This window comes from Coffea arabica, chromosome 7e, assembly GCF_036785885.1.
Source record: "Coffea arabica cultivar ET-39 chromosome 7e, Coffea Arabica ET-39 HiFi, whole genome shotgun sequence".
NCBI classification, from domain to species: Eukaryota; Viridiplantae; Streptophyta; class Magnoliopsida; order Gentianales; family Rubiaceae; genus Coffea; species Coffea arabica.
Genome location: NC_092323.1, coordinates 27,482,461 through 27,493,844, shown reverse-complemented (window position 1 = coordinate 27,493,844; position 11,384 = coordinate 27,482,461). Strand labels below are relative to the sequence as shown.

Sequence of the window (11,384 nt, the reverse complement as noted above, 5' to 3'; positions counted from 1 at the left end):
GTGACCGATACGCTAAGCGACATCGAACCTGTTTTTTTTTTTACTTTTTGCCTTAAACCTTATTTCCGGTCATTTCTGTAGCATGGTTTTGTAATTGTATGACGTTGAGCCTATTGAATGGCTATTGTAATAAGACTCTTTGTGTGTGACTTTGGGACTAATTAAGGAAAAGAATGAAGGCATAAATGGCTAGAAAATAGGTAAATATAAAGGGCGTGCTGCCCAAATTTGCACTCGAGGACTAGGTAAGGATTTGAGGACGAATACCATTTGAACCATCTAGGATATTTGCGTCTTCTTTTATCGAGGTATATAAATTAGAATTCGGCCGAAACTTGTACCCTTAGAAAAATGAAATTTACGACTAATAGAAATACGTTTTCTTTGTCACTTCGACTCAAATGGAGATTTCAAAGGTTTACAGCGAGTATAAGTTTTACAAATATTTTACTCATGTCCTTTGGTTTAAATGTAATCTTTTCACTTCCAAAACCATATTTATACTTTGTACTAGTAGTTATTCGGATTTTCTTTGGTTCACCTAAACTTTGGATGGTTTAACCGTAATATTTTCCCTTGGTTATTATTAGGGTTCCTTGGTGATTGAGGGTATTATTCGGAAGGATACTTTGGACGTTATTTTGCTTAAATAGATGAGTGTTCTTTGTTTGTTATGTTTTTATGAACTATATGATTTGTTGTGGATATTTGATTAAATGATAAATGTTTGTTACAAATGAATTTTGCTAGGCGAGTGTGTACTTTATCGCACTTGACCTAAATGAAATGTGAAATTTTCAATGTTTAAGTGATTAAATGTTAGTTGTGCATGAATGTAAGCCTTTTGGCTGAACTGGACCCTTACCCATTGTTGCCGGTCGACTCGAGCCAGAAGCGAACTCGGTCGGGCGATTTGGTGACCCTGGATGAAAGTTTGGTATACTTGAGTATTATCACGTTGTCGGGTGGAGTCTGGCCAATGTCCAGAAGGGGGAAAGATGAAACAAATGAACGAGTGACAATGTCAATGGAGGGGTTTTCACTTACAAAATGCATTTTAAAATGATCGGAGAAATAAGGAAATGAAAGGTGAATGAAAGAACGAAAGGCTCCATGTGAGCATGTATCCTTTTAATGAATATGTTATCATTGTTTTATATTGTTAATGTTTCCTGGATTACGTGTTATTACATGACTAATGTTCTTATTTAAGTTGATTATGTGTCTGGAACCTCACTGGGTTTTTAGCTCATTCCGTTAGTTTTGTTTTCCTTACAGGGGATACGAGCAAGGGCGAGAGACCTGTATAGAATAGCATAGTCTAGTTTTGGAATTTGGAATTTTGCAATTTGTATTCACTCTAGTGCTTGATTAGGGTTGGAAGTATTGGAACTTAAAACTTTTGTTATATTTGGATTGTATTTTATTGCGAGAAAGAAATGAATGTAAGTATGCTTTTCAAGTTTGGGAATTGGTTTTGTTTTACTTTTCCTCGAGGTTTTATCTTATTTTTTTTGAAGTGAATAAACGAGTTCTGGCGAGAGTTGGACAGGCGGTCCGCTGAACCCTTTGGTTCATCTTAGGGGGAAGTGGGGCCGTCACACTACCGCCATCATCGCAGGTCATTGCCTAAAGCATTGTGAGGCTCTTTCCTTTCTCCATCCCTTATCTTTGATTTCTGATAGAGATATGAAGCTAAGAAAATTTATGTAGCCATTGGTTCCTTCCCTTCTAATATTTCCTATTTTCTTTTATTGTAATTATTAGTAATTTCTTTGTTTCCCATGGGGAAGAAGCTTTTGAATTGTGTTATTGGCTATAGTTTTGATGTTGAAAAAATTTTTGAGAAACTTGCTAGTGGATTGTAATTGAATAGAAGTTATCTTGCTTGATGCCCCTAAATTGTTTGATAAAATGCCAAGAATTTATGCTAAATTGTCTTTGGAAGCTATGAAAAATGGAATTCAAGATGAGAGCTTGTTTTTCCTTCTTTCATGGTGTTTGATTTCTGGTAAAACTTTTGAACTTTGATGATGTTTTGAGAAAGTTTCAAAAAAGGAAATTGTGGCTTTATATTTGTATTTTTACCATCTTTGTTCATTTTCTTAAATTCGGAAATGGATTCTACGTGAAAGTGACCGGGAAAAGGCTGGTGACCGGCGAATAACTGAAAAAAGGCCGGTGACTGATGGCCAGTAGGCAACAGCGTCTCCGCAGGCGTCTGCCATAGTCGTTGATAGAGGAGATGCATTTGGCCAGAGAGGAAGAAGAAGAAGAAAAACAAAATAAAAGAAAGAAAAACAAAAAAGAGCATGGGTTTTCTTTTTATTTTTGTTTAGGTTGCGTTTTATTTATTGTTAGGCTTGTGGATGGATTTGACATTTAGTTTAGATAAGTTTATTATTTGGGTTTGTTTAAATTCCCAATTGGGTTTGTTTATTTTTATGTGAAAAAGGCTTGCATCTTTCTTTTGGGCTAAAATGGTACGGCCCAAATACTTAAGAAAATTGACTCACCTTGTTTCTTCTTTTTTTTCTCAAATTAGAAGCCAAATTTCAAAATTTAGCCCCTAGTCTTTTGAGGAATTTTATTGTGGCCTGCAAATTTTTTATTTTTTATTTAGGCCCTTGATTTAATTTTATTTTGACCCAAAACTTTATCTTTATTTAATTTTGACCCCTAATCTTTTAAAAAATTGTATATTGATCCAGAAACTTTTTGATTTTGCAATTTAGTCCCTAATGGCTTTTTGATTTTTCTATTATGATTGTTTCTTTTCCTTAATTGCTAATTATGTTACTCTTAAGTGCATTTAACTAGTATTTTTTTTTAAGTTTCTTGTATGTTTAACACGATAATGAGTATTTACTACATTTTATGTTCTTTTTTAAATATTTTCAATTAAATTGGTGTCGTGATTCTTTTGTTGATTTTGAGTATAAATAGTGCAATATTATCTCATTTAGTCACTATTTCAAAATGGAAGTACCCATATTATCTTTTAAATTTTAATTATGCGCTCTTATGTGCTCCTATATATTTATATGTTTTTACATGTTTTCATTATTTATTTATTTTAAATTTCTATTCAATTTTTTTATGTTTGTTTAGTTAATTTTTATAATTATTTGAGGAATACTTAAATATTCAAGATGTAATAGACAGGTAATATATTTTTCTTTTTTCTTTTCTTTCTTTTGTAAAAATTGAAATTAGATAGACAAATATAATATATAGGGTAGATAGATTTATTTTATTATATTTCTCCATTTTAGATTGTAATTAAGCCCCTAAATGTAATAGATAGAGTAGATAGATTTATTTTCTTATACTTCCCTTTTAGATTGTAATTAGGGTCACTATTATGATAGATAGGTTTTGTGTGTGTTTGCGTCTTATGTGCCTATATGTTTTACCTGCTTTTCTTAGGATTTTGTATTTAGATAATATGCTTATGTGCTCTATGTGTTGATTTGCTTTAATCTGTGTTTTATATGCTTTATTTTTAAATAATAGATGCATGATATCACCACATTAGTCCAACGCTGGTAAGGATTTATAGAAATGTGTAAGTCCAACACTAGACTCTTAGATCAGCCGCATTCTAGGTTCATTTATCGTGTCATTCATTCCATTTTATGCATATTTTTCTATTTTTAGGATCTTTTTCATTTGTATAATATTTCTTCTTATATTATTTTCTTATCCCTACATGTACGAACCATATCATTTAGAATTGTATCTTATTTAGGAAATTAGAAAATAATTTTAATTCATTTGCTTATTTAGGCTGGAAGAATCACCTTTCGAATATGAAAAATGGGCTATTATAGCTCTTTAATTTCAACATTCCCTTAATCCTCTTTAAGAAGGAAAATTGTATCACGAGTTTTTAGTCTCCTACACCCATTATGTTGCATGTATACTTATATATATAAATATATACACATTATCATTTTTATTTTTTCGACTCTCATTTTTGCATATTGGTGACCTTTTCAAGGGATTATTTATAAACCTTGCAATTAATGCAATTGGTACTAATTAGACTTTGAAGGGACATTTGTCCCTGCCAATATTCTCTTTAGGTTTAGGTATTGCATTCATATAGAAAACAATGTGATAAATGAAAGGGGTTAGATTATGAAAATTTTGACTAAAAATCTCGCAACTAGTTTAAATTAGAGCGAATTGCGCGAAATGTCACTAAACTATTTCAAAATGCCGGTTCTGGTCACTAAACTTTTTTATTAGCGCGAAATGTCACTGAACTAGTAAATCTGTACCGTTTTGGTCACTCCGTGTATTTGTGCCGTCAGGAGAGACGGAAATCAACTTTTTGAGGGGCAAATTCGTCTGCACAGCCTTAGTGGGAAGAGTTTCATCTGGTAAGTGAAAGGTTTAACTGTGGGGCTTTGGAATGTTGGTAAAATTTTCCTGTGGCTTATCCTCCACCGTTTTCACAAACACCCCAGCTCGCCTAAGCTCGGAGGCTAATCCATACCCAACTTTCGGCGAAGTCAAAGTCCTTGCAGCTTCATTATACTTCTCATTGCCATCAATAAACCTTTCTTTAAAACGCTATCGTTTCTTACCTTTCAATGACCTCATTCTGTTCAGCTTCTTTTGCCTCTCCCTCTCATGCAACTGCCTAAAATGCTTCTTTAAATCCAAATGTGTCTTACATTTTCTCCCGCAAACAGAGCAAATATACGGTTCAGAAGGGGTAGAAACACCTTTCCTCTCAAGAATGTCCATACGCCGTCGTTCTCGGCGTTCTTCAACAACCCATTGGGGCAAATGAATGAAAGCGTGTCGATTAGCGTAAGCAGAGATATCAACCAGGTTGCCGAAATGCTGGGCCACTTTTTTTAAGGCCATCGCCGCCTGGTACGGCGGCCCGCGAGGGGGCTTGTTATCTAAGTCCCATAAGACCACTACTTTCTTAGGCTTAGCTGTGTAGATGCCTTCTTTGGTTCTCACCATATCGATTTCGCTCTCGGCTGCAGCTTCTGCTGCACAGGCTCTGATGTTGGCCCATTTACCATATGAATTGGGGTCGGATAGGGAGAGGGGTTTTTAGGGGGCGAATTGCGGAATGAGAAAAAGGGGTTTGGGGAATCTGTAGTGGGAAAATGGTGGAGAATTTAGGTGGATGAATTCAATGGAGGTGCATAGGGAGTTAATCATGGTAAACTTTATAGCTGATGGGTTTTTGGCGGGGGATTCCGGGATTGTGTAAGTGGTCGTAGGGAAGAGGAAGGAGACCTTGTGGAAGTTGAGATAATTTCAGGAGGGAGATGAGAATATTCTCTGCCTCCTATAGCAGCAGCTGAATGTTCGGGAAATGCAGGTGCACGAATCTTCTCTGCCTCCTATATATTGTCCCTCCTACTCCATATTTGCAGAAGAAATCTATTACAGGATAAGGGTTTGCACTTCCTAATTGAACTTACGAGTTGTCTGACATTTGAGAGTGATTTATGGTGGAGAGTTTCAAGGAAAAGACTGTGCAGACGAATTTGCCCCTCAAAAAGTTGATTTCCGTCTCTCCTGACGGCACAAATACACGGAGTGACCAAAACGGTACAGATTTACTAGTTCAGTGACATTTCGCGCTAATAAAAAAAGTTTAGTGACCAGAACCGGCACTTTGAAATAGTTTAGTGACATTTCGCGCAATTCGCTCTTTAAATTAAGTCGAAGGGTGCCTTAGGTTTGAGACAATCGAATTTTTGTCTTCCCTTTTTTCAACCATAACTTCTAAACTCATTTTCTCTTGTTTTCAAAAATCTAGAGTTATCAAAAAGGGTTTTATTTTATTTTATTTTTGGTCAAAAACATTTTTGAGTGACTTGGTACACCTAAATTCAATACCAAGTGGCGACTCCTTTTTTCCTAAATCCCTTTTTAGACTAAATTTTGGGCTAAACTGTCACATTTTTTAATCTATCCCGTTTTTAACTTTTTCACTTATTTTTGTAAAAATGAAAAATACATTTTTTTTTTATAAATACCTTTTTATCGCAAAAAATGGGGCACGACATATGCATGTAACCTTTAATTGTATCCTTGACTATTTGCATAAGTTAGATAACTCCAAAATCTGCAATTTTCAACTCATATGAAGAAGCAATACACTATGGATTTACTTTATCCTCCTACTAGTAATTATTTTGTTTCTACTTACTAAGAAAATCCTGAGCTAACTATGATGAAATACTTGTTTTATATAGTTTGTTGCTTATCATACAGGGGCAGATTTAAGGTGTTTTTTTTTCCCAGCCCCCAGTGCCCCCCTTAAATTCCTATAATACTTATACAATTTTGATATAATTTTAAGTGTGCTCCCAGAGTTTTCTTAAAAAGGATGTGAAGGAATTACGTAATTTTTTAAGTTAGTTCATGAACTAAAATTCTAAAAAAATACGTGGGGCACAAATTCCATTTGAAATAAACAAAAAAAAAAGTCTTTTCATTTCAACTAGCAAGTACCAATCATATCATTCACTTTCTTTGGGCCCCACTCCCCAATTTCCCTTCCCTCCTCTATCCCTCATTTTTCCCCCACAACCGAGAGCCACTACCTTCCACAACCAAGCAACTAGCTACTCTTTCTATTGATCAATTCATCCAATCATATTATTCACTTCCTTTGTCCCCACTTCCCAATTTCCCTTCCCTCCATGGGTCCCCCATTTTCCCTCCACAACCGAGAGCTATTCTTTCTTTCACAACCAAGTTAGTTATCAAAATATAAAAACTCGCAGTGAGCAATTGTAAATAGTTTAATTTGTTTTTGAAAAAAAATTATTATTACATTAATAATTTTGAATTTGTCTTTTTATGTTTTTCATGGAATATATACATCATTTGTACTTGTTGGTGAATTTTTTTTTTCTTAAAAAACTAGAAAAAAAGTAGGTAAAAAATTTTAATGTTGCTTTTGCCCCCACTAAGAATTTTTTCTGGCTTCGCCACTGTTATCATATCATCTTTGGCACAATCTTTCTGTTGTAAGTACTATGTTAGGAATTCATCTTTGGTACAATTTCGTGCAATCTTTCTGTTGAAGTACTATGTTAGGAATTCATCGTCCAAATAGTCACGCTACCATACCTATAGTTATGCCTCGCAAAATAGCCTAAAACCCACGGAACCAGCCAACTTGCCCAATATTTTTGAAAGGTTGGGGGATTTAAATGGATAATGGGTCCAAATGGGCTGGGTATCCAAGTACTTTGTTGGCATATTAGGCTATTGATTGGATGCCCAATGGAATTTCAGAAAACAATAAATAAAATTTTTTTCATCCTTGACTTGTCATCTTAACAGTTGATAGGTGGAAGGCTTTTTTTTTTTTTTTTTTTTTTTGAGATGGAAGACTTTGAGACAATTAAGATGGTTGACCATCAGAAACCTACCAAATATGTTAACATTAACCTCTCAATTTTTCCTAAATCAAAATTTTTGAAAAATCTGTGGCTACGAAATCTCTAATTGAGTTCTCGATAAGTGTTGTCCTGAAAGTCTTCTGATTCCTTCTCAAGCATGATGATTTTTGTTTGTTTAACATCACTTTAGTTTGAAATCAAGTTCTAGATTTAAGTTGAAAAGGTAGATTTGTGTGACAGCCCCACCTCCCCCTAAGGCGTACCAAAGGGTTCGGCGGACCGCCTGCCCAACTCTCGCCGGGACTCAGTCGTCCACGTCAATCCTCAATCGAAACCAGAATAAACCCACAAGACTAAACATAACAACGATCCAAAACTTAAAGCAAAACTTATATACATTGCTATCTCAAAAGGGAGTACAAACATCGAATATACAAAGGTTCTCAATTCACCATACATCCAGCCCGTGCCGAGCACTAGAGCGAGAACCATTACAAAACCAAAGAAACCAGTCTAGGCTAGACTCTACCGAGCTCTCGTCCTTGCTCGCCGTCCCCTGTTAAAGAAAACAAAACTAAAGGAATGAGCTAAAAACTCAGTGAGGTTCCGAACACATAGGCAACAAGAAGTTCAATGCATTCATTACATATAACCAATAATTCAAGATACAAATACAAAATAAAGCGATAAACACATTCATTAAAAGGATACGGGCTCACAGGGAGCCATATATTCGTTCGTTCGTTCGTTCTCCTGTTATTCCCCTTATTCCTCCGGTCAATTAAATAAAATGCATTTTTGGTAAATAAAACCCTCGTTCATTCTTTCGTTTCGTTCACCCCCTCCTGGAAATTGGCCAGGCTCCACCAGACTACAAGGTAATACTCGAGTATACCAAATTCACCCAGGGTCACCATATCGCCCGACCGAGTCCGCTTCTGGCTCGAGTCGATCGGTAACGAAGGGCAGGGTCCAATTCAGCCAAAAGGCTTACATCATGCGTAACTAATGTAGCAATCATTAAATCATTGAAAATTTCACGTTTCATTTAGGTCGAGCGCGGTAAAGTACACGCTCGCCTAGAAAACTCGTTTTGGAAATCCTTGAAAGCACTTAATACATCATCAAACAAGAACACAAGTCATGAAGTCAAGAAAAATATAGCAAACAAGGAACACTCACCTATTTACGCAAAAATAACGTGCAAATATCCTTCCGGATATTATCTCAGTCACCGAAAAAACCTAAGAGTAAATGAGAAAGAATATTATAGTCTATCTAGCACAAAAATATCTAGCACAAACAATTAGGTGAAATCGAAGAAACCCAACAATTGATGAATAAAACGTATAGAAATGACTTTAAAGTGAAACGAGGGCATTTGGACCGGTGGACGGAAATAGCTAGGGTTTCATAAACTAAACGCAAAACCAAACAAAAAGGGGTATAAAATTTCCAATGGAAAACACTTGAACCAAAGACAAGTCGGATTCCAACTAGATAGGCTAAGAAATACTGTTTTCGGGATCGTTTATATGGTTCAGAATCATCTCATATTCAAGTAGATATTATAGACTAAATGTCTTAATGAAATTCATGTAAAAGGGAGGACAAAATACCCAAGAAAACCCTAAACCACTCCCTTTTTATTTGGTAAGCGTAAGTAAACATTTGGAGTTTCCAATTGAAGAAGGATCATGTTTTAAGATGGAAAACGGTCATAGTATTTGCCAAACGAAAATATACAAATTCAAATAGAAACTTAGCCCTCGAGCGAAAATTTGGGCAGCACGTCCTTTGTATTTACCTATTTTTCCAGCCATTTATGGCTTCATTGTTTTCCTCAATCAATCCCAAAGTCACACACAATATCATCTCATTTCAATAGCCATTCCATAGGCTCAAAGTCATATAAGTACAAAAATCAAGCTAACAACATGTGCGGAAATGAAGTTTAACAAAAGACAGATTTGACGGGTTTTACGTAACGGACACATCCGAAGCTACGCTTATCGGATTGGGATATAATTTATACCATTTCGAAGCTAAGACAGAGGGTTACAATTTTGATGAAGACCACTTAGTCCAAATTCCAGTGTAACCTAGTCAAATTCCCAATTCCCAGAACCAAGTTCCAACTAATCGGCTAATTAACTGTACTACCTTTAAATGGCCATATCGCAGGCTACCAAAGTCCGTTTAAGGCATTCTTGGAGGTGTTGAAAAGCTAAGACAAAGACCTACAACTTTTATGAAGACCACTCAGTCCAGTTCTCACCCTAACTAGGTCAAATTTACCAAAACAACTCCAGATTTTCCAGTTCGAAATTCACTGCAGAAATCCACTAGCAGTCCTGCTTTATTCACTCATATCTCAGCACACACAACTCCAATTCAGGTAATTCCAAAGCCATTTGAAAGCTAAGATACAAGGCTATAATTCTCAAGAAGACATCATCAACCAATTCGGTAATATTCCTGGTCAAACTAACCACTTACAGAGGCTGATTTTCATTTTCGGACAGAAACAGGGCAGCAGGGATATTTCGGTCATTTCATAGGCTACGTTGCTCCGATTGAGATGAAATTTTGTAGGCAACTATAAAACATCATTCTCTACAACTTTCATGTTTTGTGCTAAGGCCAAATCGGCCTCTAACTAGGTGTAACAGTACCGGGCAGAATTGGGAAAAAATGAAACCCTAATCTGGAATTCATGCATTCAAGTGCTAATCTTCCACAAAACAACATTTAAAACAACTAATAACCACTAATAAGCAATTAATTGAAGTAAAGAGGATGTTCTTGGCAAAATACCTTAAAACCACAAGAAAGGTAGGAGCTTAATCTTTCCCCCTCCAAAACAACTCCACCAACACCTTTAACCTTCCCTAATGATCACTTGTATGGTGTAGTTTGTGATTTGGTTGGTTGGAACTCAAGATTTAAGCAAATTTGGAAGCTAGAAATTGAAGAACTCTCTCTTGTTTTCCTCCTCAAGAGGTTCGGCCATGACACAAGAAAAATGAGAGAAAATTGAGTCAAAATTGATTTTAGGAAAGTTAAGAAGGTCTTGGTCAAATCCAACATCCAATGGGTTTGTGACACTTGGCACCTTGCTTGCTTAAACTTATCTCTTTGTCTCTCTAATACTAATCCATATAGGTAACTTCTAATTATCATTTAATCTTGTAAAATAATATCACTTAACCAAACTCCAATAAGTTGTCAAAAATATATCGCATTTACCGCACTAGCGGGTCCCACGTCCCTAATACACTTCAAACTCAACGTACACTAACTCATACTAGGAAGATGATTTTAAAACAGTACTTACTTGTCAAAATGCATAGAAAATTCAATATTTCCAAGGAAAGTATAAAATATAATCAAAGAAATAAAATAATGCTGAGAAAATATGAAAATTTTTGGGTCCTCACAATTTGAGCAAAATATTTGCCTTACAAATTTTTCTTGGCTCAAAGGTAGTATAGATTCAAGTTTTATAGAGTTTGTCGATTTCATAGTGGAGCAAGTGATAAAGCTACACTGAGGAATTTCATATATATTGACTATGGTGGATTTTGGCCCCTTTTGGACACAGATCTATGACCTTAAACAAAAAATAGAGCTTGGTAATAAGTTTGAGTATGAGCAACTAATCTAATAAGCTCTTTGGAAAAACACCGGTAAGTGTAGAGGGTGACAACCTATGAGTAAAGTAAGAATTGTTTTGTGGTGTCGAAGAAGGTTAAAAAAAAATGCAAAGAAAAAGAATTAAGGTCATCATGGCTTTGGGTCATTTTGGGTGATTGGGTTTGAGTGAACCCAAATTTACCCAACTTATAAATGATCCATTGGAATGTTGGGCAGATTAGGTCATTTCCCAAATACAGTAAGCCCATCAGTGGCCCACCCAATTTTAACCCAACCTGGCCAATTGCCATCTTTACCTGTAGAACTCAAGGCTTTGCAGATTTTTTTTTTTTT

The 11,384-nt window shown here is 35.5% G+C and overlaps 1 pseudogene; it reads right to left on the bottom strand.

Moving 5' to 3' along the window:
* Positions 1 to 4,401: 4,401 nt before the first annotated feature.
* On the bottom strand, positions 4,402 to 5,067 carry LOC113700772 (uncharacterized; annotated as a pseudogene).
* Between the last annotated feature and the right edge of the window lie 6,317 nt (positions 5,068 to 11,384).